This window comes from Loxodonta africana, chromosome 3 (genome assembly GCF_030014295.1).
Source record: "Loxodonta africana isolate mLoxAfr1 chromosome 3, mLoxAfr1.hap2, whole genome shotgun sequence".
NCBI lineage: Eukaryota > Metazoa > Chordata > Mammalia > Proboscidea > Elephantidae > Loxodonta > Loxodonta africana.
The window spans coordinates 151452665-151475977 of NC_087344.1; the positions used below are offsets into that span (position 1 = coordinate 151452665).

At 45.2% G+C, this 23313-nt stretch overlaps 5 non-coding genes across 5 annotated transcripts; 3 read left to right on the forward strand and 2 right to left on the reverse strand.

Annotated features, from left to right (window-relative positions):
• Positions 1–2733: 2733 nt before the first annotated feature.
• TRNAH-GUG (transfer RNA histidin (anticodon GUG)) lies at positions 2734–2805 on the reverse strand. The gene has a single exon. It is a non-coding gene; the product is annotated as a tRNA-His (tRNA).
• Positions 2806–3455: 650 nt separating this feature from the next.
• Positions 3456–3529, forward strand: TRNAN-GUU (transfer RNA asparagine (anticodon GUU)). Its single transcript has one exon. It is a non-coding gene; the product is annotated as a tRNA-Asn (tRNA).
• A 1356-nt stretch (positions 3530–4885) lies between these two features.
• Positions 4886–4958, reverse strand: TRNAV-CAC (transfer RNA valine (anticodon CAC)). Its single transcript has one exon. It is a non-coding gene; the product is annotated as a tRNA-Val (tRNA).
• A 3734-nt stretch (positions 4959–8692) lies between these two features.
• TRNAE-UUC (transfer RNA glutamic acid (anticodon UUC)) lies at positions 8693–8764 on the forward strand. The gene has a single exon. It is a non-coding gene; the product is annotated as a tRNA-Glu (tRNA).
• Positions 8765–19744: 10980 nt separating this feature from the next.
• TRNAN-GUU (transfer RNA asparagine (anticodon GUU)) lies at positions 19745–19817 on the forward strand. The gene has a single exon. It is a non-coding gene; the product is annotated as a tRNA-Asn (tRNA).
• Positions 19818–23313: the final 3496 nt, after the last annotated feature.

Consider the following 23313-nt stretch of genomic DNA (forward strand, 5'->3'; position numbering starts at 1 on the left):
TGGATAGGAAGACTTAACATAGTAAAAATGTCTATTCTACCAAAAGCCATCTATACGTATAACACACTTCCGATCCAAATTCCAATGTCATATTTTAAGGGGATAGAGAAACAAATCACCAATTTCATATGGAAGGGAAAGAAGCCCCGGAGAAGCAAAGCATTACTGAAAAAGAAGAAGAAAGTGGGAGGCCTCACTCTACCTCATTTCAGAACCTATTATACAGCCACAGTAGTCAAAAGAGCCTGGTACTGGTACAACAACAGGCACATAGACCAATGGAACAGAATTGAGAACCCAGATATAAATCCATCCACGTATGAGCAGCTGATATTTGACAAAGGACCAGTGTCAGTTAATTGGGGAAAAGATAGTCTTTTTAACAAATGGTGCTGGCATAACTGGATATCCATTTGCAAAAGAATGAAACAGGACCCATACCTCACACCATGCACAAAAACTAACTCCAAGTGGATCAAAGACCTAAACATAAAGACTAAAACGATAAAGATCATGGAAGAAAAAATAGGGACAACCCTAGGAGCCCTAATACAAGGCATAAACGGAATACAAAACATTACCAAAAATGATGAAGAGAAACCCGATAACTGGGAGCTCCTAAAAATCAAACATCTATGCTCATCTAAAGACTTCACCAAAAGAGTAAAAAGACCACCTACAGACTGGGAAAGAATTTTCAGCTATGACATCTCAGACCAGCGCCTGATCTCTAAAATCTACATGATTCTGTCAAAACTCAACCACAAAAAGACAGACAACCCAATCAAGAAGTGGGCAAAGGATATGAACACACATTTCACTAAAGAAGATATTCAGGCAGCCAACAGATACATGAGAAAATGCTCTCGATCATTAGCCATTAGAGAAATGCAAATTAAAACTACGATGAGATTCCATCTCACACCAACAAGGCTGGCATTAATCCAAAAAACACAAAATAATAAATGTTGGAGAGGCTGCGGAGAGATTGGAACTCTTATACACTGCTGGTGGGAATGTAAAATGGTACAACCACTTTGGAAATCTATCTGGCGTTACCTTAAACAGTTAGAAATAGAACTACCATACAACCCAGAAATCCCACTCCTCGGAATATACCCTAGAGATACAAGAGCCTTCACACAAACAGATATATGCACACCCATGTTTATTGCAGCTCTGTTTACAATAGCAAAAAGCTGGAAGCAACCAAGGTGTCCATCAACGGATGAATGGGTAAATAAATTGTGGTATATTCACACAATGGAATACTACGCATCGATAAAGAACAGTGACGAATGTGTGAAACATTTCATAACATGGAGGAACCTGGAAGGCATTATGCTGAGCGAAATGAGTCAGAGGCAAAGGGACAAATATTGTGTAAGACCACTATTATAAGATCTTGAGAAATAGTAAAAACTGAGAAGAACACATACTTTTGTGGTTACGAAGGGGGGAGGGAGGGAGGGAGAAGGTTTTTTATTGATTAATCAGTAGATAAGAACTGCTTTGGGTGAAGGGAAAGACAACACTCAATACATGGAAGGTCAGCTCAATTGGACTGGACCAAAAGCAAAGAAGTTTCCGGGATAAAATGAATGCTTCAAAGGTCAGCGGAGCAGGGGCGGGGGTCTGGGGAACATGGTTTGAGGGGACTTCTAAGTCAATTGGCAAAATAATTCTATTATGAAAACATTCTGCATCCCACTTTGAAATGTGGCGTCTGGGGTCTTAAATACTAACAAGCGGCCATCTAAGATGCATCAATTGGTCTCAACCCACCTGGAGCAAAGGCAAATGAAGAACACCAAGGTCACACGACAACTAGGAGCCCAAGAGACAGAAAGGGCCACATGAACCGGAGACCTACATCATCCTGAGACCAGAAGAACTAGTTGGTGCCCGGCCACAATCGATGACTGCCCGGACAGGGAGCACAACAGAGAACTCCTGAGGGAACAGGAGATCAGTGGGATGCAGACCCGAAATTCTCATAAAAAGACCATAGTTAATGGTCTGCCTGAGACTAGAGGAATCCCGGCGGCCATGCTCCCCAGACCTTCTGTCCGCACAGGACAGGAACCATCCCCGAAGACAACTCATCAGACGTGAAAGGGACTGGTCAGCGGGTGGGAGAGAGATGCTGATGAAGAGTGAGCTAATTATATCAGGTGGACACTGGAGAGTGTGTTGGCAGCTCTTGTCTGGAGGGGGGATGGGAGGATAGAGAGAGAGGGAAGCTGGCAAAATTGTCACGAAAGGAGAGACTGAAAGGGCTGACTCAATAGGGGAAGAGCAGGTGGGAGTACGGAGTAAGATGTATGTAAACATATATGTGACAGACTGATTGGATTTGTAAACGTTCACTTGAAGCTTAATAGAAGTTAATAAAAAAAAAGTTTATTCTGTTTTCGTGTACAAAAGCCCAGCTGGTATTTGAAATACCTTTACCAGGAAAACGGTTATGACCACATCATCTCAACAGTGGAAGGTGCTTGTTAGGCTGAGTGAGAGGCATTTCACCTTTTGCCCGGATGTGGGGCGCACTCAAGGTTTCCCTTAGACCTGGCTCCAGGTATGCACGCTGTCGGGGTTCCTTCCCTTCTGACCTCTAGCTGTAAGGCCCGCTGCCTTCTAGTTCTAGGCGCAGATGGGGAGCGATGCCCGTGCGGGAATGAACTGCAAACCAAACGAAGCGCGCCAGTGAGTGACAAAATTAGCGCCAGACACTGCCGTGACTCGGATTCGAACCGAGGTTGCTGCGGCCACAACGCAGAGTACTAACCACTATACGATCACGGCGCACCACAAACCCGTCAGCGCTCACTGGTCTTTAAACTTTATTGACATAAAAACATTCACACTGTTTTGTTCTTGAACAGCCACAGGTGCTCTGCTTTTCTCTCACTTCTTGCCATCTCTCAGCTCCTCCCTCCGCATTGTGCTGCAGGACAGAAACCTTTCTCCCCTCCCCAGCACCTGGCCCGAGTCTCTGCACCTGCCTCCTGGAGGTCTTGTTCTCGCCCACGCCTCCCTGCTTTCCTTCGCCCCTCTTCACCGCTCCCCTTTCCGCACTTATTTTCCGCGCTCGGGCCCAACTACCGCAAACGAGGCGAGTGGGGGGCTTCCATGGTGTGGGCGGGCGGGCGAAGGCGGAGCAGCAGTGTCTTGGACCCTATTGGGGTCAGGCAGGGGTTGCAGACCCGGGGTCTCCGGGGGTCGCAGGCATCTGAGGCGGAGGAGGAGCAAGGAGGGGCGAAGGCCATTCGGCTGCCCTCCTAGCTTCAGACTCACCCAACGCACTGATTTTAACGCGATCAACAACACCATTTGTCACCCCAACCTGCCGGATTTTCCGAGGGTTTGTGCAGGTCGTACTGCAGAAGGCCGCTGGCACCGTCCGGTGGTGCAAAGGCGTTCACTCCTTGTACAAACAAGTGGGGTCACCTGTGGTCTCTGTGGCGCAATCGGTTAGCGCGTTCGGCTGTTAACCGAAAGGTTGGTGGTTCGAGCCCACCCAGAGACGGTCCCCAGGTTTTTGCACGTGTTAAGATATTCCCAGAGTTTCTGCTCCATAAATCTTACTAGGGAAAGGCAGAGAGAAATGGTAGTCACCCTTCTATCCTCTTCGCTTGGAAACTGAGAACTCGGAAATGACTGAAAGAATCATGGGAGTTGTTTTTGACTAAGAAGTTTTTTTCCCCCCATATTATTTATTTGTAGTGTTATTTATTTAAGCCCCGGTGGAGTAGTGGTTGGAATCCCTGGTGACGTCGTGGTTAAGTGCTACGGCTGCTAACAAAAGAGTCGGCAGTTCGAATCCGCCAGGTGCGCCTTGGAAACTCTATGGGGCAGCTCTCCTCTGCCCTATAGGGTCGCTATGAGTCGGAATCGACTTGACGGCCCCGGGTTTTTGGTTTGGGTTGGTGTAGTGGGCTGCTAACCAGAAGGTCAGCAGTTTGAATCCAGCAGGCGCTCCTTGGAAACCCTGTGGGGCAGTTCTGTGTCCTATAGGTTCGCTATGAGTCCGAATCGACTCGACAGCAACGGGTTTGGGTTTAGCATTATTTATTTAACCCTCGCCATATACTTTGGAAATTAAGTTGGTTCTATGGTTTTATAATTACAAAAGAAGTTGTAATCACCATTAGTTATCTAGCTATCTATTTATAATCCCTCGTTCTGTTTCTTTAGCAACCCTCACTCACTAAGACTCCCATTAATTTGAGAAATCCCAGGTCAACGGCAGTGGTTCCCACTATCCTTCATAAAATCGCCACCACAGAATGCTTTGAGGATGCAAGGACAGGTCCCTTAAATGTATTTCTCACATACTTGTTAAAGGTAATGTCTTCCTGACCGTACCTGGGGCTGTAGATATGGGTGAATGAACATGTCTTACGTGATAAATTTCCTGTAGCTTTCTGATCCCCCTAAGGCTTTCGGTATTTTCCTCTACAATAAATGCATCAAAGACGCTCTGGCATTTCAAGTTCATTTACTGTAGGCCACCTTTGGGTGCAAGTTTTCAGTCAACTGCTTCAAGTGAACAATTTAGAATTGCTGGCAGCTGCTCAAAACACAGTGGCTCCAGAATTTCTATCTAGTGCACCTATGTCAATAAGGAAACCTAGCCGTATCCAACATTATGTTCCTTCCGCCCTGCTTCTACCCTCTTAGGATCCATTTCCATAGATACACCCCAGGATTTAGGTTCATATAAAGTGGCATCAATCTTGCAGTACTTCTGGTTGTATTGCACCTTCCTATGGGTCATCACAGTTTGTGCATTTCCCTCTGGGACTTACTGGGACTCGAGTCTGATTCTAGATCTAAAGCAATGAGAAAAAGTAGCACTCCGCTTTGAGGAGTAGAGACCAACTGTTTCCGCCCGGTTTCGAACCGGGGACCTTTCGCGTGTGAGGCGAACGTGATAACCACTACACTACAGAAACACCCGGGGAAACTCTCTGCTGCTCTTCTTTAACTTTTGCGGCTTTCAGTGGACGAAATTCAATCCCAGTTCGAAATTCCACTGCCAGCAGCAAAGTCCTGGAAAGGGCCTCAGTAAGCACCAAGCGAACCAAGGCTCACTGCATTTGCCTTGACTGGTCATTTCCCTCAAGGCTTAGCTTTAATGCCTCTTTGTTATCTCTTTCTCTTGTTCCTGCCACTTTCGTTTGCTTTTGGTGTGAGAACTCAAAGCAAACGTGTGGGGCCCCACTGTCCTTGTTTCGAGGGTAGGCGAGGAACCCTAAGCCAGGGAATATCGGGAGGCTCAGTCTCCTTTGCCCGAAGGGGTCGCTCGGTGCTTCCTGAGGCCCTTTTCTTTTTCAGTGTCAGCCGGTGGAGAAGGTTCAGGTGATAGAAGAGAACAAAGAGAACCTTTAGAACTCTCAGGAACTAAAACTAACATAAAGCATGTCTCGTTTGGTGCCCCGCCTCTCAAGAACCAGATGAGAATTGTGTCCTGGTCTGCCATCTGATTTAGAGCAGAGAAATGAGGTCTGGCTCAAGATGCTGAGTAATTGGAAGTCTTCTTGCAATGTTTTTCTCCCCCCCCCCCCCCTTTTTCTCCTTACAAGGCTTTTGGCGAACACTTGTCTATCCGCAAAAGAAATCCTGTTTCCGCCCGGTTTCTAAACAGGGACTTTTCGCGCATTAGGCGAAGGTGATAAGCACTGCACTACGGGAACCAGGCGAGTGAGCTAACCTAAGAATTTGCCCATGAAAATTGTACGACCTGCAGTTTTCAAGTACCTTGGCTTCCAGCACAGAATATTCAACTACGTTTGAAATTCGACTGCCAGCAGCAAAGTGCTGGAGAAAGCCCTCGGGAAAAGCACCAACAATCCCTCAGGCAAAGGAGTCTGCGGCTTCAGTTAGGACATAATGTAGTTTTCTGCGCCTATCCGTTAAGCTAGGACTTGGAGGAGGGCCCTGCCCCGAGAGCTTCGAGATCCCGCAGCTCATTAGAGTTTCCATTTTCAGAACTAAGCTCTCTGGCTCTCCAGCTCCCCACAGCCCAGGAGCTGTGAAGGCTCTCGCCCCGGGGCTTCGGACCAGCGCCTCGGTGGCCCCTTTAATGGCGCTGGTTCCATGAAAAGATGTGCAATGTTATTCATCCCCCCACTTGCTGGTAGTTGCCATGGAGTTGGTTAGGACTCACGGCGACCACGTGAGTGCAGTGGGGAACTGCCCCATAGGGTTTCAAGGCTGTAATTTGGTGCTGCCGTGGTTAAAGCGCTTGACTGCTAACTGAAAGGTCAGCAATTCGAATCCAGGAGCCGCTGTGCGGGAGAAAGATGTGGCAGCTTGCTTCTGTAAAGATCTCAGCCTTGGAAACCCTATGGGACAGTTCTACTCTGTCCTATAGGGTCGCTATGAGTCAGAATCAACTGGATGGCAACGAAGCGCCTCTGCGTGGGTTCCAAACACAAACCTTTCAGTTAATAGCCGAGTGCTCAACCGTTTGGCAGAAAACCGGAAAACAAGCATTGCTGAGGATGTGGAAAATTGGAACCCGCACCCATTGCTGAAGGGATTGTAAAATGGTACAGCCTCTGGAAATACGTTTGGCAGTTCCTCAAGAGTTAACCATAGAATTCCCAGATGACCCAACACCTCCACTACTAGGCATAGGCATATGCCCCCCAAAATTGAAAGCAAGAATGCAAACAGATATTTGTACACCAGTGTTCACTGTAGCATTATTCACATTATCCAAAAGGTGTAAACAACCCAAGTGTCCATCAGCAGATGAATGGATGAACAAAATGTGGCATATCCATACAATGGAATATTATTCAGCCATAAACAGGAAGTTGTGATACATGCTAAGACATGGAAGAACCTAGAAAAATTATGCTGTATGAAAGAAGCCAGATACAAAAGGACAAATATTATATGATCCCACTTACTTGGAATCTCTAAAATAGCAAATGCGTAGAGAACAAAGTTTATTAGTGGTTACCAGGGGCGGGTGGGAGGGAAAAAGGCAGGAAAAATTGCTTAAGGGGCACTGAATTTCTGTTAAGGATGTGGAAAAAGTCTGGAAACGGATAGTGGTGATGGTTCCGCAACATGGTGAACGTAATTACTGTCACTGAACTGTGCGCATAAAGTGGTTGAAATAGCAAGCGTTTTGTTATCTATTTTATCACACAGGCACACACGCAAAATGATCCACACGTCCGGGCCACCCAGGAACACCGGAAGCCTCCCTCCAGGCCCTACCCTGCACTTTCCCTGGGGCCTGACCTGCACTCTTTCCTCAGAAGCCCTTTTGCCTCAGCTCCTCCCGTCTGTCCCCTCTCTGACACTTGTGGCGTCTCTTGTTCTGTGCCACTCAATTTCAGTCCACTACTTTAATCACACCTTCATGTTTTAGCTGTACCTTAGCAAAGGCTGAAACATGGGTCTTAGGGCACTTGGCTCTTTGAAAATATCTAACAAGCAACACAGGCCAAGCCAGCCTTGAAGACCTGCACTGGATTCTTTACAGAGGCAGAGGAAAGCGGGCTACTGGAGAACCACAAACTCACGGCGTGCGCCCCCGCATATCGCACGCCTGGGTAGGGCCCAGTTCAAGAAACGGAAAAAAAAGCGCTTTTGAAGATTCTCTGCAGACAGAACCCGAAGGGAGTTGGTTTCTTGACCTCGAGAGGCCAGTCGAGCAAGGGGTCTCAGGCATGTCCCCAACTTCCCAAGACAGGGCAGGAACAGGCTGATTTTGAGGGACAGAGCCAAATAAAAGGGGCAAAGGCAGCCCAACCCCAGGCCTTGCAATTAAGGGTCTCGAACCCTAAGGTCTGAGCAAGCGGAGGGCCACGCCTTAAACTGATCTCCCGCCTTTATCAGGAGAGCCCTTCGTCTAAATTCATCGCTCAGGAAAGGGAGGAACTGTATAGACCAACGTCCACATTTGACGGACAAAAAACCAAAAGGTCTACTGCGGTCGAGTCTATTCGGACTCACAGCGAGCGCGGTAGAACAGCCCCAAACGGTTTCCAAAGAGCGGCTGGTGGAGTCCAACTACGGACTCTACATAGCAGCCTGAGCTCTCAATCACTGTACCACCGTGGAGAACACGAAAATTCCCTAATAATTAGATGTGGGGTGTGAGGAAAAGACCGGCGCCAAGGACAGCTCGCACTTTTTGCCTGAGCATATGGAAGGGTGGAGTTGCCATCAACAAAGATGGGAAAAAAGGCAGGGGCAGCAGAATTTCGGGGGCAAATCCGGAGTTCAATAAGGGGTCCCGGGGCCCTGGTTCAAAGAGTTATTCATCCAGGCTGTCTCCGTTTCTGTATGCATCTGAACCCTTTTTGATGTTGGAGTTCTTGGGCGCTCATGCTCGGCCCTCTTCCCATCCTGGGCACCTCCTCCCTGCAGGCTCGTGCCCTCCGCTGGACCCCAGCCACCGTCTCTTCACACGCTGCCGCCGCACAAAGGCGCACCTCTATGTCAGGTCTGAAGTGCGGCGGCGAGGAAGAGCCAGTTCACTCCGAAACTTGCGGAGACCTGACAGCCCTCGGCGTGCTGCAGGCTGACGGGCGTTTTCGAGAAGACAGGAGGAAAGGGCCTTGGGGGACGATCGCAGGAGTAGAGGGTAGGCGTCCTGGCTTCCCGAGTTTGGTGAGAAGAGATGTACTATCTGCAGGCGGGGGATTACACCAGCCCCAGCAGGTCCCTGGTGGTCTAGTGGCTAGGATTCGGCGCTTTCACCGCCGCGACACGGGTTCGATTCCCGGCCAGGGAAAGCTGTTTTGCGCCCTCTCTCCTCCGCCTGTTTGATGCAGAAGAGTCCCAGAATTGCCCAGGCTTGGAGAGGTGAGAGGCGATGAGCAACTGTTCAGCGGCTTGGGGCTCCCAACAGCTGTACCTTGCCCTTGGCCACCAGGAACCTTCACCGCTCCTGTGGTCCTCATCTTGGAAACCTAACCTTTCGCTCTCAGAATGTTCATCTCCAGAGAACAAAGTAGAACCTGTGACAAGAGCTCCAAATCTCCTTTTTCAAAACAATTGCAAACATAAAGTTGAAAGAGTAGTGACTTTATGCTTCACGCACTTACCAATGAACATTTTCCACATTAGCTTTGTCCATCTCTCCATATGTATGTATTTTCTACCCCATTTCAAAGTAACTTGCAGATATCTCAGGATCCTTTGGTTACTCCTTTCCTTTGGCAATACCCCTCTAAACCAGCCTCTTGGGGACTTCTCCTCTTTATCCTCTCAAAGAGGTCCCTCTTGCTCCTTGAGCATAAACTCTCAGGTGTGACCTGGAGCCCCTTCAGGAATTACAAAGACTCCAATCACTGGGAAAATCTCAGGTGTTTAGAGATTCTCTCTCAGAAACCAGGGAAAAAGTCCAAATCCTTTGAGTAAAAATTAATTGTACACTCCACAGACATGTTCATTCGCCCCTACTTTTATCCCCTGGAAAGGTCAGAAGACACTACCTTCAACAAGGCTGTGAGAAATAGATCCTACAGAACTGTTTTCACATCCTCAGAGAACTCTATGGTGGTCATTTGATGAAAGACAGTGGGAACTGCTACCATGGAACTGGGATCATTGAAATGAATGGGGATGATGGGAAGATGGGATTGGAAGGGTCAAGTCACAACATTTAACCTTAAAGGACAAGGTGACCTCAGTTACTACGTTGAGTACAGAGCTGAAGCAGTAATCAGAATGGTCTGTCCCTCAAAGCTCTTTGGCATTAACTCCTTGGTCGGTGTCTCTAGAAATGCAATAGATGGGCAACCTATTAACGTCTTACTTGATTTGCATAAGCAGAAACACACTAAGTCTGGTGAACGTAGTCTGACTTGAATCACAGCAATAGACAGTGACAGACCCTCAACAAATTCACAAGCACAGAGCTCTTTGAATGAAAGAGAGGTAGATCCCCTCAAGGAAGAACCTGTTTATACAGTCAAAAATCAATTCTCTTAGGGTTTTACCGAAATGGCGTATTCCCACCAAAGTTATCTGAGTAGGATGACCTCTTAGTAAATATTATTTTATAGCAGAATATTTGGAATTTACACCATAACAGTATAAGTACTTAGGTGTGTTATTAGTTCATTTTCATAAGCAAAAAATATTTTAGAAGGGTTGTCATCAGGGTTGATCATCAGTGAAACTAGAGTGAGGCAAGTTTAGAATGTGAACATCTATTTGACTTTGACTATCATGAGATTTACCTTTCCCAGGAAGGAAAAGTAGATTAATGTGTATTGAAACAGGACTTAACATTTTTAGAGGAGTAGATAAAATTATTTATAGGTTGTTTTAGTTACCAATTGGGAAAATTCTTAAGGTAATCACTGGGTTGGTAATGTGTGGTGGTTAAGGTTGTGTGTCAACTTGGCTGGGCCATGATTCTCAGTGGTTTGGCATTCATGTAATGATGTAATCTGGCAGTTATATAGTGATGTAGTCATCCTGCATGATGTGATCTGACATGATAAGCCAATCAGTGGTAAGGGGATTTTCTTCAGAGGTGTGGCCTGCATCCAATATATGTATAGATGTTTTGCCAAACCTTGCTTGCTTGCTCTGGATCCTGCATCTAGCTGGTCACCGTCTGACATCCAGTTCTTGGGACTTTAGGTAGCAGCCTGCCACCTTACCTGCCAGTCTTGGGTTCATGAGCCCTTGCAGGTACATGAGATGGGAGAAGCCTCCAGCCTGATGTCTGACCCATGGACTTGGGACTTGCTACCCCGTACAACCATGTGAGCAATTTCCTTGAGATAAAGTTCTCTCTTTATACCCATATATAGCTATATATATATATATATATATACATATATATATATACATATATATATATACACACACACAGTTATGTATGCATACACTCACACACACACCCCCATACACATGCTTCACTGGTTTTGCTTCTCTCGAGTATCCGGCCTGAGACATTTGGTACTGAGAGTGGCTCCAGAGGAACAGAATCATAAGGATGAGTTTTCTAAATTGGTCCTCAAGACTGGCTAGTCCTAAAAGTACTGACAACTCTACCTCCAGTAGTAAACAGGTTGCTGCTAATCCATGGCATGAGGTGGCAATTTTAATATGCCAAATATCAACAGAAAGAGATCATGTATTGGTGAGAAGCGAGGCTCTGGGTGATCACACGTTTCAAAAATTTCCACAGTTTTGTCAGAATGAGAAGTACAGAAGCTGGTTGGTTGGTCCTCCTTTCATTAGACGAAGTGATAAGAGAGAGGAGCTCAGGGCTTCAGAGTTACAGTTCAAGCGCCACATAAAACACCTCAAAGTTGCAACTTGCTTCCTGAAAGAAAGCCTTATTTCTTATAGTAACAGAGCTGATATTGCCGAAAATCTAACACAGAATCTTATTGTAAGAGTGGCTGAATTACAATGCCAAATGAATTCTCAACTTTGAATGGTGTCTGAAGTTAAAGTGAGGGCATTGATTGAGAAGAAATGGAACCCTATAGGACAGAACAGAAGTGGCGCATAAAGTTTCCAGGGAGTGCCTGGTGGATTTGAACTGTGGGCCTGTTTTGTGAGGAGACTTAGCACTTCAGCACTATGCCACCACACTTTGCATATTAGGTATGGGAGATAGGAAATAACGTCGAAGGTAGGTTTTTTTTTTCCCCCCCTTAATTGTGAAATATAAGAAAAGTATACAGGTTTCTGCTTTGAGCCATGTTGTTGTTAGAGAAAATGGTATTTACTGTTCTAACTTAAACCACTAGAAGACAAGACAAAATATGTGAAATAGCTCTTTGGAGGCACTGTACCACAGGAAGTATATGACAGAGCTCAGACTAAGGCAGTAACAGTGTATGTTTCCACCAGGCTGAATGGAAAGAGCATCTAACACATGTGGCAGGAAGGAGAGTCTTCAGAAGGGGTAATGCCTTAATACCCTGTCCACATTAGCCTAGAATATTCTGAACTTGCCCCAACAAAGCTTAAAAGCAAGCCTGGAAAGAATGAAATTGTTTGCAAGTCACTTCACGGCATCCCAGAGCAAAGTCCTAAAATATTTAAAGGAGTATATGAAGAAAAACTTTTGAGTAACCCTGATGTAGGAAAACACGATCCATAAGCATGAGAAAAATCAAATAACAGAAATAACAGATGACAGAATCAGTAGACAAGATATTAAAACAGCTATTATAAACACACTGTATAGGTTCAGAAAAATGGAGGAAAGCACGAGCTTCATGAGGAGAGAAATAAAAAAATAGAGATTCAAATAAGTCCTGTTGGACTTCCTGGCAGCCTTTGTGACAGACTCCATCTTGGTTCCAGCAAGCTCTGTGAGGAAGTCCATCTTGAATTCTAACTTCCTGTGCATTTGATTTTCATAATCCCTCCCCTTCTCCTGGAAATCTCAACCCATCTAACGAATAAAGATAATGCCTTCTCCCCTCCCCCAAAAAACTTTTATAAGCCCCAGGGAATCCTTTCTTCATTGAGAGACTGGAGGCTAGCTAGGTAGAAATCCCTCTCCCTCTCTCCTTCCGGAGCCTTTTACTTTCTTTCTGTCCCTAATAAACCTTTGCTCATGTGGAACCTCTGAGCCTCTCCCGGTCATTCCTGGTCACACAGAGCTTAGTCCTGAGCTGGGAAGCCTTGCCCTGTAACAATTTCTACAGATGACACAAACCCCAGAACCTTTAAAGAGTGATATATATGACTACATCAAAATTTCAATTCAAATACAAATGATGAACTTTAAAAACATTCTACATAACAACGAAATTATTTTTCTTTTCATTGTTGCTGTTGTTAGGTGCCACTGAGTCGGTTCTGACTCATAGCAACCCTACTTAAAACAGAATGAAACACTGCCCGGTTCTGTGCCATCTTCACAATCGTTACGCTTGTGCCCATTGTTGTAGCCACTGTGTTAATCTGTCCTGTTGAGGGTCTTCCTCTTTTTCGATGACCTTTTTTTAGTATGTATTTTTATCAAAGTAATATACGCCCAAAAGTTTGTTATGAAAAACTGAAGTCCCCTGATCCCTTTCTACATTCCCTGTTCTCCCGAGAAAACCACTTTCAACCCATATAACCAATTATCTGGCTATTTCTTTCTTTAAAGAAACATTGTTACGCCTTGATTTTCCAGTCTACCCCCTGCAGACAGCCTGCAAGGTGAAAAAATGAGGGCATCTAAGTTGGTGCCTGCATCAACTGCTAGTCAACACCAAGGGAGCCACCAAGGCGCTTCACTTGACTTCCACTCAGTTGCCCACCGATTTAATCCACCTCACCTCTCCACACTGTGAAAGGAAACTTTGCAAGAACAAATGCCAGGCAAGCTGCTTTGAGGTTTATCGGTGGGACCGGGTTTGGGTTTTCGGGTGGGTCAGGAAGGGATGGGATCGCTCCTGAGTGAGGAGCGTGGTGGTCCACACCCAGCAACTGAAACTGCTGCTGTGAACGCCCAGTTCCTCTGCCTTCCCCTCCCTACTTTCTCATTTTTTTCTTTCCTATTCTCCCCTTTGTTTTTTCCTGTCTCTTCTCCTTCCTCAGCTATTTTCTGAGGGTTTCTGGAATCTCAGTTTCTGAGGAGGAGAGAAGAGGACGAAGGGACAGGCTGCGAGGCCTAAAAGGCCGCGGGGAGCAAGAGGGGGATCTGGAGCAGCTGAGTGCTCTGGGGAGCCTGGGGCTCCCCTCCTGTTTCTTCCCTTCCAGTCTGAAACCTTTCTGGCTTCTAAATGACCATCAGGAGGGGGACACGGAAAAGGGGGTAACGAGTTTCATTCACTAAAGATTTAAAAAAAAAAAAACTTTAATTAAACCCCCTGTATTCAGAGTCCAGAGTGCTCACCATTACACCATGGAACCCCCTCAGAAGTTGATGACTGCATCCCAACACCAGACCTGATTTCCATTGCTGTCCAGTGGATTTTGACTCGTACCTATGAGTATCGCAGCAAAAACCCAGACCCAATAACACTACTGTCAAGTTGATTCCAACTTATATATATGACTATCTCAATAAAAACCAAAAACAGCAAGCCCGTTTCCATCAAGTTGATTACAACTCATCTCAATAACCCAGACCCAGTGCCGTCGAGTCGATTCCAAGTCACAGCACCTTATAGGACAGAGTAGAACTGCCCGTAGAGTTTCCAAAGATCTCAGTAGAGGTGTGTAAATACTAATTTAGCATCCATAGTTTCCACAGACTAATCTCAAGGCAGTCCTCTGTCAGACAGGACTTGAGTACGGTTGACCTGTGTGAGTGGGCTCACCGGTCTTGCTTTCTCTGCCTCTCTCCTTTTATTGACTTCCATCATTTCATTCAGAGCCCTGGTGGCCCAGTGCTTAAGAGTTTGGCTGGTAACTGAAAAGGCTGGAAGTTTGAATTCAACAGTCGCTCCTTGGAAACCTTATGGGAGCAGTTCTATTCTGTAATATAGGGTCACTTTCAGCTGGATGGATGGCAAAAAAAAAAAAATCATTCGCATCTCAGGAAACGAGGTAAAATTCACTTTGGGTTTAGGGCAATAGCACAGCTCTTTAAGTCTCCATCATAAACCACAAACTCTGCCTCATTTGCCAGTGTTTCCTGTCCCAAGGTGAAGTTTCTGCAAACAATAGTGTTATTTCCTTTTCTCTGCCTTCACCCATTTCTCATTGCCCAGGGAGGGCAGATGATTGTCAGGGCAGGACTTGGGACTTTGTGTGTCCCTTGGGCAAACAGCTCCCATTACACTCCAAAGCCACCACAGCTTCCTATGTAGAGTATAGAAAAGTGTGTCAGCAGTGGTTTATCTGGAAGTGGGTTCACGAGACAGGATAACTTTCATTTTCTTCTTTATACACTTCTTTTTTTAGTAAGTTTTCTTACAACAAGCATCTATTTGTCAGATTTACAATAAAACAATTAATAATGCTTAACATTTACACACTTAGACAAACCAGACTAACCTCATCTGCTGTAACTCAAAATTGATCACACGCTCTTGAGGCTGTAAAGACAGAGGTCCGACACTTATACAGCCACAGTCTGTTTTCTAAGAGCTTGGCCACGTCCATCACATTGCAATATCTCAATATGTCATTCATTGTTTTTTTTTAGATGTTTTCTAAAATGTAGTGTAAAGAATTTAACTGTATCCAAGGAATTTTATCTTTGTCCTTGGTTTCTAAGGGATAACTCTAAACCAAAAACCAAAACAAAACAGCAAACTATTGCTGTCAAGTCAATTCCAACTCATATACACATTTATGTAGTACAGGGCAGACCTGCCCAATAGATTTTCCAAGGATGTAAGTCCTTAGGGAAGCAGATTGACACAACTTTCTCCAGTAGAGTGCTAGTGGATTGAAACCACTGCCCTTTGGGTTAGCAGCCCAGCACTTACCCACTGTCCCACCAGGGCTCCTTGAGATAACTCTAAACTCTTGGAATTTGCTAAGTAATTGAGATTCCTTTGTTTACTACGAAGCCCTGGTGGTGTAGTGGTTAAGTGCTAAGGCTGCTAACCAAAAGGTCAGCAATTTGGATCCAGCAGGCACTCCTTGGAAACTCTATGGGACAGTTCTACTGTGTCCTATAGGGTCGCTGTGAGTCGGAATGGACAACAGGTTTGTTTACTATAGGCCTCCAGACCACACCTGAAGGTTTATGCTAATAAAGCAACTCAGATGGGGGCTGGCCAACCTAGAAAGACCACCTCCTGTTATCAGCCAATTTGGGGGGAGGTCGGTAAGTTTTCCTGGAACATCCATATGTAGTGGATACAGGCCACACCCCTCAGAAAACTCTTACAACTGATTGGCCAATCACATGAGATCACATCATGGAAGTGAATACACTATATTACATTATGAAAAAGCAGTACGTCCAGCATCTGCCAAACCACTGAGAATCATAACCTAATCAAAAAAAAGTTGACATATAATATTAACCATCATGGGTCTTATGTCCTCAACCTACCATCATGTGGCTGGCTGATACTCCCACCTCCATTGGGGACTGGTGTCATATCAGGGACTCAGAGTTGTTTTCCCCTGTTGGTTTTGGGCACTGAGTAGTGGCTGTCGCCAGATTAGCCTTGGTGAGTGGAAGCCCATGTCACTGAGCCCATGCATAATTTCTATCACCGCTGCTAGGCCACTTTATGAGCCCTTTGAGCAGTCCTAGAATTTCCATTTGGTTTCTTTTGATGGTTTTCACACCTCCATTATCTATCAGATCACTCACTGAAATCATGTTTTCTGTATGTGTGTGTGCAATACCTGCTTTGAAGTCTGCTAAATCTAACATCTGGGACATTTTTGAGCTGAGAGTTGGTTTCTATTGACTTATTTTTGCTTTGAATATGAGTCACATGTTTCTTTGAATGTATAGTATTTTTTAATTATTAGACACTTTGAATGATACATTGTAGTGTGTTCTGATATCTTTCTCCAGAGTATCAATTTTTGTTCTAGGATACCTTATGGGCAGTTCTACTCTGTCATATAGGGTCACTATGAGTTGGAATTGATTTGATGGCACACGACAACAACAACAAGCATTTTGATTACTGGCTGATTACCTTACATTTGTATAAGACTGGATTTAGGCTTTAAGATGAATCTGTGGAAAGTTCAAGGTGTTTACCAAAACCCTCACCTTGTTGGAACTCCACCTCCAAACTGTGACTCCTCTGCAGCTGTTCTCAGGGGTTGGTTTGCACTTTGTTAGGGCCTGTCATATAAGTAAATCTTATATTAGGGTATGGGTTGTGCTCTTCAAGTACAGTCTTCTGGAGAGAGTCTCAGCTGGATGCTCAGTGGTAAAGAGTTAACAAAGCTTGAATTCCAACATTACCTGGTACTGATCTCTAGGACCTCTGTTCTGTTCTCCATCCTGTAGCATCTGTCCTCTGGCGAGCCTGGGTAGTACTTGCCTGCACATGAGCAGCCCAGCACTCAGCAAATAGCCTGTAGAGGACCCCCATATGGAATTCTGAAAATTGACCTCTAAATGGTTTTCTCCCTTCTGGTGCTCTAATCTTTCCTTACTCTGGTCTCTGCCTCCTCATGTGAACACCATGCTCTGCTAGGATTTCAGCTTGCTGTACCACCATCAGGAATTCTCCCAAACCCTCTCTCAGTGATCACAGTCTTGCACTGCTTCCGTCCAACATCTGTAAACTGGAGCCTCATATATTGTCATTTTTATGGTTATTTAAAGGAAGAAGACTAATTTGGGAGGAGTTACTATGTCATAGCTACAGGTGAACAGAGCGGTGCACAGGCTTCAGCAGACCACCTTTAAACGGGGGTTTTTCCACATTGATGACTGATTCTTGTCAGTGCCTTTGCAAATGAGGGTTTAATCACATGTGTTACTGATTTCAAAATAATTTGAGCATCATTTTCCACATTTACAAATGACCTGGACCAAGGATTTTCTTTTTATTTTCTTAATGAGTACAATAAAAAATGACCTGGGACTGCTGGGTTTACTTTCAGCATGATGGTCTCAAAATACCTAGGCTGAATACCCTGTCCTCTGGGGATAATTCAATACTTCTAACTCTCCTAGGACCACAAGAGAGAGGATTAGCAAAAGGAGACCTGTAAAGCACCAACACTGGTCCTGTTAGAGAGGACTGGGCCTAGGCTGAGCAGGTGCAGTAGAAAATGATAACATTCCCAGAATGCGGAGGCAGGTGGAGGGATGAGAGGCCACCATGAGGGGCAAAGGTGGGGAGGAGAGGCCCAGAGAGACAAGCTGCCTTTACTGGGGCCAGTGAATAGATACAGTGAATAGACAGACTGAATAGGTGGGGTCTTCTTCACTTTTCTCTTCATTCTCACAATCCTGTCCCTCTTCCCTCTGAACCTCCCTCTGGATAATCTTCTCCATCACTGTCTAGGCAGGGCGGAGGCAGAGGTCTGGTCCCACTGCATCTTCTCTCCCATACAAGCTAAGCTTTCTTCTATAGGGACCCATTTTGGGGGCCTGTTGAAGCCTGTACATCTTTCTTGGAATAATGGCTTTTAATGTGTAGAACAGAACACTTAGAATGACAAAAAGAGGCAACTGTCAAATCTAGTTATCTTTGTGAGCCTTCCAAGTCTGATAGGAGAGTGAAATAGCACCAACCCTCCAAACATAGGAAGCACCATAGACCCAAGACCCCAGAATTGGGGTAGTCCAAAATAAGAAATCTGAAATTCAGTCACTCTCAGGGAAATTTAAACTTTCAGACATCATTCTTTTTTACTCGCCAAACAAAAAAAGCAGTAGTTCCCAGCAGTAGAGTTCCAAGAGGAAGGACCACCGGACCCCTCATGGCCACCCCAGGGATTTGCATGTCCCCAGGAGCAGCCATACCCTGATCCAAATAAAAGACACTGACTGGAAGCTGGGCGGTACTGAAGACCTTGAAATTAGAAGCCCTGCACCTTGCAGACTGAAGAAGCAGGATGATGAAAAGCTGTGAGCTTCTCTTCTCCCTAGCTAGCAGCCTGAGATCAGTTGCCGAAATGTAAGATACCTGGGCGCGTTTCCGACGACGAAAGTGAGGTTTGCAGGGAGTTTAATGGATTTCCTCGGTTCCAGGACCGGTAGGGACTAAGTCACTGTTCCAGCCCCCTGAACTTCTTGCTTCAGAGCACAAGAGGGGAGCCGGGCAGTGGATTGAAACTGCTGCGCAGAAGGGGCATCCGACTGCGGGAGCGACTCCGCCCTCCCTTGGGCCTCTGAGAATGGCCTCCGCCTGTGCTCTTTTCCTCCAGGCGGAACTCCAGGCGTTCACGGAAAGAAAGGGTCTATTCCAAGCTACCCCATAAGGTCCTACCGAGACTTACCACGGATCCACCCTCTTGGTCCTGTTACTGGAATGTGCAAGCTTTCCACGACCATCGTGGGTACTTTTCTCCCAGTTCTGTAGGCACAAGAGAAAGTTCCCGGGGTTCCAAGTGCACCTACTGTTCATCTCCCTCCTCTTCCTTACTGCGTGGTCGGAGCTGTACGCTCTTCACTTCGTTTCTGAAGGCTCTGGAAGAAATACTACAGCAAAAGAAACACACTTATTAATAAACATAACTTTAGTTAAGTTTATTATCGATCCAAAAAGAGAGAGAATTCAAGTTTGCAAGTAGCACACAAAGGTCTACAAAGCTATACTGGTTTTGCAGCTCCTTTTTTTTTTTTTTATATAATTAAAGTAACAGCTGTACATTACCCTAGTGTTAGTGAACAATCAGCTTTACTCAAGTTCAGCTGGTATGAACCTTACTCTGACGCTCTGCCCATCCTAATTCCTTACCAGTACCTCCTACGGTTGCCCATGACAATAATGCACTTCACACTTCACTTGGTTAGTTACTTTCTCAACGTCCTCGTCCTCGGAAAGTCCCAGAGCGCAAAGAGGGGGTGGGGGTGGGCGGTTGGGGCGTGGACCCCGGGCAGGGAGGCTGGGGCAGATCTCAGAGGCCTCAGAACGCGGAGCCCTGCAGGGCGGTGTTTTGTGGTGGTGAGCAGCCACTGTGCGTCTCCCACTGAGAGAGGGTGTGGGTATCGCAGTCCCCCAGCTTACTGGGGCTCGATGTCAACGCCCAAATGTGTCCAAAGGCAGGACTCTCGGCCTAAGTGTCTCTTATACTACCAGTCTCTGGAGCGTGCCTGGTTGAACAGGCCAGAACAATGTTAAGAGGTCCTCAGCCTGAGCTTAAAGGACAATTCTTGACATCAGATAGTAAATTTGGAAAAAGAGGGCTCTGTGTGTCTGTGGTGCAATTGGTCAGCGCATTTGGCTGTTAACCAAAAATTGGTGGTTCGAACCCACCCAGGGACGTTATGCTTTACTTTAAGCTCTTTGTAGTTGCTTAATAGCAGCTTCACAGCAACACACAAGCCCCCACAGTACGACAAAGTGACAGACTTTTGTGTTGCTGTGATGCTGGAAGCTACACCACCAGTATTCAGGTACCAGCAGGGTCACCCATGGAGGACAGGTTTCAGCTGAGCTTCCAGACTAAGACAGACTAGGAAGAAGGACCCGGCAGTCTACTTCTGAAAAGCATTAGCCAGTGAAAACCTTATGAATAGCAGCAGAACATTGTCTGATATAGTGCTGGAAGATGAACCCCCAGGTTGGAAGGCACTCAAAAGTTGACTGAGGAAGAGCTGCCTCCTCCAAAGTACAGTTGACCTTAATGATGTGGATGGAGTAAAGCTTTCGGGACCTTCATTTGCTGATGTGGCACGACTCAAAAAGAGAAGAAAGAGCTGCAACCATCCATTAATAATCGGAACCTGGAATGTACGAAGTATGAATCTAGGACAATTGGAAATCATCAAAAATGAGATGGAACCCATAAACATTGATATCCTAGGCATTAGTGAACTGAAATGGACTGGTAATGGCCATTTTGAATTGGACAATCATATCGTCTACTATGCTGGGAATGACAACTCGAAGAGGAATGGTGTTGCATTCATCATCAAAAAGAACATTTCAAGATCTATCCTGAAGTACAACGCTGTCAGTGATAGGATAATATCCATACGCCTACAAGGAAGACCAGTTAATACGACTGTTATTCAAATTTACGCACCAACCACTAGGGCCAAGGATGAAGAAATAGAAGATTTTTATCAGCTGCTGCTGTCTGAAATTGATCAAACATGTAATCAAGATGCATTGATAATTACTGGCGATTGGAATGCGAAAGTTGGAAACAAAGAAGAAGGGTCAGTAGTTGGAAAATATGGCCTTGGTGTTAGAAAAAATGCTGGAGATCAAATGATAGAATTTTGCAAGTCCAACGACTTCTTCATTCCAAATACCTTCTTTCACCAACATAAACAGTGACTATACACATGGACCTCGCCAGATGGAACACACAGAAATCAAATTGACTACATCTGTGGAGAGAGATGTCGGAAAAGCTCAACATCATCAGTCAGAACAAGGCCAGGGGCCGACTGTGGAAAAGACCATCAATTGTTCATATGCAAGTTCAAGCTGAAAATGAAGAAAATCACAGCAAGTCCACAAGAGCCAAAATATGACCTTGAGTATATCCCACCTGAATTTAGAGACCATCTCAAGAATAAATTTGACGCATTGAACACTAGTGAGCGAAGACCAGACAAGTTGTGGAATGACATCAAGGACAACATCCATGAAGAAAGCAAGAGGTCACTGAAAAGACTGGAAAGAAAGAAAAGACCAAGGTGGATGTCAGAGGAGACTGTGAAACTTGCTCTTGAGTGTCGAGCAGCTAAAGGAAGAGGAAGAATTGATGAAGTAAAAGAACCGAACAGAAGATTTCAAAGCGCCTCTTGAGAAGACAAGGTAAAGTATTACAATGACATGTGCAAAGAGCTGGAGATGGGAAACCAAAAGGGAAGAACACACTCGGCGTTTCTCAAGCTGAAAGAATTGAAGACAAAATTCAAGCCTCGAGTTGCAATAGTGAAGGATTCAATGGGGAAACTGTTAAATGATGCAGGAAGCATCAAAAGAAGATGGAAGGAATGCACGGAGTCATTATACCAAAAAGAATTAGTCGATATTCAACCATTTCAAGAGATGGCATATGATCAGGAACCAACGGTACTGAAGGAAGAAGTCCAAGCTGCTCTGAAGGCATTGGCGAAAAACCAGGCTCCAGGAATTGACGGAATATCAATTGAGATGTTTCAACAAACACATGCAGCGCTGGAGGTGCTAACTCGTCTATGCCAAGAAATATGGGAGACAGCTTCCTGGCCAACTGATTGGAAAAGATCCATATTTATGCCTATTCCCAAAAAAAGTGATCCAACCGAATGTGGAAATTATAGAACAATATCATTAATATCACACCCAAGCAAAATTCTGCTGAAGATCATTGAGACACAGCTACAGCAGCATATTGACAGGGAACTGCCAGAAATTCAGGCCGGTGTCAGAAGAGGACGTGGAACCAGGGATATCACTGCTGATGTCAGATGGATCCTGGCTGAAAGCAGAGAATACCAGAAGGATGTTTACCTGTGCTTTCTTGATTATGCAAAGGCATTTGACTGTGTGGATCATAACAAACTATGGATAACACTGCGAAAAATGGGAATTCCGGAACACTTAATTGTGCTCATGAGGAACCTTTACATAGATCAAGAGGCAGTTGTTCGGACAGAGTAAGGGGATACTGATTGGTTTAAAGTCAGGAAAGGTGTGCATCAGGGTTGTATTCTTTCACCATAGCTATTTAATCTGTATGCTGAACGAATAATACGAGAAGCTGGACTATATGAAGGAGAACGGGGCATCAAGATTGGAGGAAGACTCATTAACAACCTGTGTTATGCAGATGACACAACTTTGCTTGCTGAAAGTGAAGAGGACTTGAAGCACTTACTAATAAAGATCAAAGACCACAGCCTTCAGTATGGATTACAGCTCAACATAAAGAGAACAAAAATCCTCACAACTGGACCAATGAGCAACATCATGACAAACAGAGAAAAGATTGAAGTTGTCAAGGATTTCATTTTACCTGGATCCACAATCAACAGCCACATGTAGCAGTCAAGAAATCAGAAGACGCGTTGCATTGGGTAAATCTGCTGCAAAGTACCTCTTTAAAGTGTTGAAGAGCAAAGATGTCACCCTGAAGACTAAGGTGCACCTGACCCAAAGACCCAAGCCATGGTATTTTCAATCGCATCATATGCATGTGAAAGCTGGACAATGAATAAGGAAGACAGAAGAAGAGTTGACGCCTTTGAATTGTGGTGTTGGCGAAGAATATTGAATATACCATGGACTGTAGAAAGAACGAACAAACCTATCTTAGAAGAAGTACAACCAGAATGTTCCTTGGAAGCAAGGATGGCGAGACTGTGTCTTACATATTTTGGACATGTTGTCAGGAAGGATCAGTCCCTGGAGAAGGACATGATGCTTGGCAGAGTACAGGGTCAGCGGAAAAGAGGAAGACCCTCAAGGAGGTGGATTGACACGGTGGCTGCAACAATGAGCTCAAGCATAACAAGGATTGTAAGGATGGCGCAGCACTGGGCAGTATTACGTTCTGTTGTGCATAGGGTCGCTATGAGTCGGAACCGACTCGATGGCACCTAACAACAACAACAGCAACAACAGAAGTTTTAGGCCGTTAGCGGCTTTTATTCTCAGAGTCCTCTGGATCTCTATCCACTTTGAATCAGACGCCAAAATTGCTACACAAAGATTCAAGTCCCATAAAAGTGACTAAAGGAAGGATTTTTTTTCTGCAAAAGGTGTATTTCCAAAAAACCAGCGAAAGCGGCTTCGGTGTTTACTTATCCCAGAGCCACTG